This window comes from Camellia sinensis, chromosome 11, assembly GCF_055761805.1.
Source record: "Camellia sinensis isolate YWXY chromosome 11, ASM5576180v1, whole genome shotgun sequence".
Lineage (NCBI taxonomy): Eukaryota > Viridiplantae > Streptophyta > Magnoliopsida > Ericales > Theaceae > Camellia > Camellia sinensis.
This window is the reverse complement of record NC_138971.1, coordinates 53,861,573-53,865,909: the sequence shown is the minus strand read 5'-3', so window position 1 is coordinate 53,865,909 and position 4,337 is coordinate 53,861,573.

Below are 4,337 nucleotides of genomic sequence, written 5' to 3'. Positions count from 1 at the left end.
TCCAAGGCCTTCCCGAGAAGGAGATAATTTCACTCTATTCTACAATTGTTTGCCTCTTTTGTAGATTTCGGTTTCCTCCTCTCACGTGAGACGCGTTAGGATCGTTTCCTCTGTTAAAAGCACTAAGTGTGCTTGGTGTTCACACCACCTTTCCCCCTCTCGCGTGAGATGCGTTAGGATTGTTTCCTTGGTTAAAAACACCAGGGGTGCCTGGTGTTCACACCACCTTTCCTCCTCTTGTGTGAGACGCATTAGGATTATTGTTTTACTCGATTAAAAACACCAGGTGCGCTTGGTGTTCACACCACCTTTCCTCCTCTTGCATAAGACGCGTTAGGATTGTTTCCATGGTTAAAAACACTAGGTGCACCTGGTGTTCACACGACCTTTCCTCCTCTCACATGAAACGTGTTAGGATTGTTGTTTTACTCGGTTAAAAACACCAGGTGTGCCTGGTGTTCACACCATCTTTCCTCCTCTCGCGTGAGACACATTAGGATTGTTTCCTTGGTTAGAAACACCAAGTGCGTTTGGTGTTCACACCACCTTTACTCCTCTTGAGTGAGACGCGTTAGGATTGTTGTTTTACTCGGTTAAAAACACTAGGTGCAACTGGTGTTCACACCACCTTTTCTCCTCTCGCGTGAGACGCATTATGATTGTTTCCTCAGTTAAAAACACCAAGTGCGCCTGGTGTTCACACCACCTTTCCTCCTCTCACGTGAGACGCGATAGGATTATTTTCTCAGTTAAAAACACCAGGTGGTCCTGGTGTTCACACCACATTTCCTCCTCTTGCATAAGACGCGTTAGGATTGTTGTTTTACTCTATTAAAAAAACACCAGGTGCGCCTGGTGTTCACACCACCTTTCCTCCTTTCGAGTGAGACACATTAGGATTGTCGTTTTCTTCGGATAAGGACATCAGGTGTGCCTGGTGTTCATGCCACCTTACCTCATTCCGCGTGAGACGCATTAGGTTCTTGAGTTTTCTTGGTTTTTCTCTATATGCAATACAAGGAGACATGGTTGTCGATTATACTGTCTTGTTAATTACTTACTCCTTTTCGTTCGAAGCACGACTAGATTTGTTTTGAAGCTTTTCATTTCTGCTGCTACTTTGCTATTGCTTATTGTGTTGTCTTGCATGGGTTTTCAAAAGTAAACGGCTTTGCGCAGCGTGTAAGTCCAACTTTCAAAATTCGTCGCATTTTGTATATCATTTTACATTTTGCCCCTGAACTATGCACATTTGATTCCTTGCAGAAGGATATGTAGGCAACCCTTCAGTTCAACCAATTGTATTTTGATCTATTTTCTAGCCCAAGTCTTACGGCCTCATCAAATGGTTCATCTTTAGGCGTTGACATTCACTCACGTCATTGCATGACTTTGAGCTCTATCAAAGAGGGGCAATTGTAGACACCCCATTTTTGACCGCCCATAAGACTTGGGCGCTTTGTCCTGTGCACTTGATGATGAAAGTTACATTGTGTATAATTCGGATTCTTAACGGAGGAATTTAAGCTGAAGCTCTAAAACAATCCCAACACCTTCATATTTATACTATTCTTACCTCAGAGGTCCTTTTTTTAACATTGTGCCATCCTACACTGAGCCTGAAACAGAGGAATAGAGAGCACATTGGGGCTTGACCATGCCTCATTGGGGGCCGTGCCTTGTTGGCGAGAAACACTATTCTGGAGGAGAGCCCGCCAGTAATCTTTTTTTAAAGATATTTTTGACCTATTTTGCTCAAATTTTATAAATACGAGGTCATATCTTTGTTTTGAGGGTTGAAAAATTTCTAAAGAGCCTATACACTCACTTAAGAGCTCCTTTTTCCTTGCCGAGCCATCTTTGAGCAAGTTTACCATCCTTGACCTATATCTATACACCACACACACCCTCAAACCTTAACCTTAGAGCCTTGGTTGAGCCTTGAGAATCATAATTCAACCTTGAGAGTGTGCTAGGATCGAGTTTGAATTGTAAACAAAGCTTGTTCTTTTCAAGAGGTATAAGCTTGTCACCTTTGTTTTTGCTTTCATTTCAATTTATCTCTATCTATTTCTTGTGTTCTTGTGCTGTTTTGGATCCATTTCAAGTGTTGAAACTTGGATTTGAATAGTTACCAAAGGTAGAAAGGATTAACACCCTTTCTTGCACCTTACTTCATAGCTCACACTCTTGTTTTTTCACTCTTTTCTTTGACTTTTAAACTATTTTTTTCAAAGTTTAAAAAAGGCTAAACAACATGGTTTAAAGTCTAAAAAGTAGAGGAATTAGCCACCCTTCCTTGTTCTTACTTACTAGTTTTGGTACCTCATCGTTATTACCTATCTTTTTGTGCTCTTTAACGTAAGTTTTAGCTACTATTTTTTACATATTAGGGGCTGTTTAGGATTGTTTTAATCCATTCACTTGGTTTATGCTTTGAATACTTTGTTTGTTGTATTTTACATCCTCATGGCTTCAGTTGTTTAGGCTTTAGATACCGAGTTATTCGAGTTGATAGCATTCTTCGTCTCATTTTAAATAAACAATCTTGCATAATCATTTTTGCACCCTCCCTCCTTTCTTCTTTTCTTTTGTTTGAGAGTCATTTCAAACGATTGATTGTTATTCATGGCATGAGAAAGAGATCTAGGCTCGATCGCTTAATCTCTACGAAGGTTCATTGTCAGGGTGTAGTCTATCTTTCATGTTATAGATCACTTCTCATTTGACATGTGTTCACGCTTAATGGACTTAACTCTCACTATCAGACCAATTGATTGAGTAATGGAAAGGACTAATAAAAATTGGCTTAAAATCAATGAAACCAACATAAAGAAAATGTTTAGAATTGGTCAGATGTGGCAGGACATTACGCCAAGTCTATTGCTTCGAGAATTGTCACTAATTGATTCATGATATGTTGACGAAACTGGAGGCGTGTCTGTCTCCCTCTTTGAACCTCCATGATGAGAGGTGGGGTGGTCATCTTCATCGCATTTATTAAAATTTTTGTCCAAATTGTGTTCAAAATCATTAAGCCATCAACATATGCTTGTTGATAATTTTGGAACCAAATCCGCTTTTCTCTCGAAGTTCCACATGACAAAGAAGAGTAGAGGGGACAAACAGGGCTTAAGCTGCTCTGTCTGCACTTTTTTCACCTCAGAGCACAAAAATAGGTTTTGCATGAAATTAGAGCACGGCCAACCTTGTTTCGACCCGGCCGGGCCTCATTGGGGGCCGCATGGTTCCCAATGTTTGGTCAGCAATGCATTTTTGGCAGAAATAGATGGTAGTGGCTGAGAATAGAACAGAGCAGCCTGGGCAGATAGAGCAGTTTCTCAACACTGTCTTCATCAACACGCATGCAATCTTTGTGTACTCTTATTGTTGTTTATCTTAATGTGATTATTGTAATTGTTGTAATTATTATTAGTGTAATTATTGTCATTTGTTATATTTTATTATTGTCATAATCATAATATCCATGAGTCAGATAGCTAGTTATTTATTTCTTATTTATTCATTCAAATTTGTAATAAGTAGGTAGTTTATTTATTATTCATTTGGATTTGTAATAGTTAGTTCAATCCAAACACTAGGACATTTATCCGGACCCTCTTACATGAAGGCAAAATATGTAATAATGTGTATGTCTTCCAACCCCTACTTCTTTCCCCTTTTTATTTACTTGCTTATGATGGATAGAATATAGGATCATGTTTTAATTAGCATTTTCCATGTACAAAGTATCCTTTTGTCTTGCACGTATAAGGTTTGGTTCATCATTCTAGCGACATTGTCATTTATTACTTCCTTGAATTTGTGTGCCATTGCATGCTATCAAAGTGATTTATATGCATATTAGACAACCGAATCTATTAGTTACATTTTTTTTGCATGTTTCGCATTAGTCATTTTGCATCATTAGGATCATGCATTTTTCATAACTATTTTATTCCTTTTGACTTGCCTTGGAGTACTAGGTAAGCATTTATTGGTTTATCATATATCATGTGTGTGATTGTTGCCATGTCGGGCATGATACCCATGAGGCTAAGTGCTTAAGTGATATACTTGTTTTGGATGCCTGTGGATGGAGCCTAATTGCTTAAGTTGGGATAATTTGACGAATGTACATATGAGATCACTTTTTTGAGTGGCACACATTCAAAACATTTAAAATCAATGCATTCCAAATTTTGTGAATCTGTTTATACTTGTGTGTATCACCTAGTAAAATTAACCTAATAACCGGAACAAGAGCATATAATGTAAATAAAAAAAAAAATCACATCATGATTAGTATCTTTGATTGGGTGAGTGGGGTGCTCAAT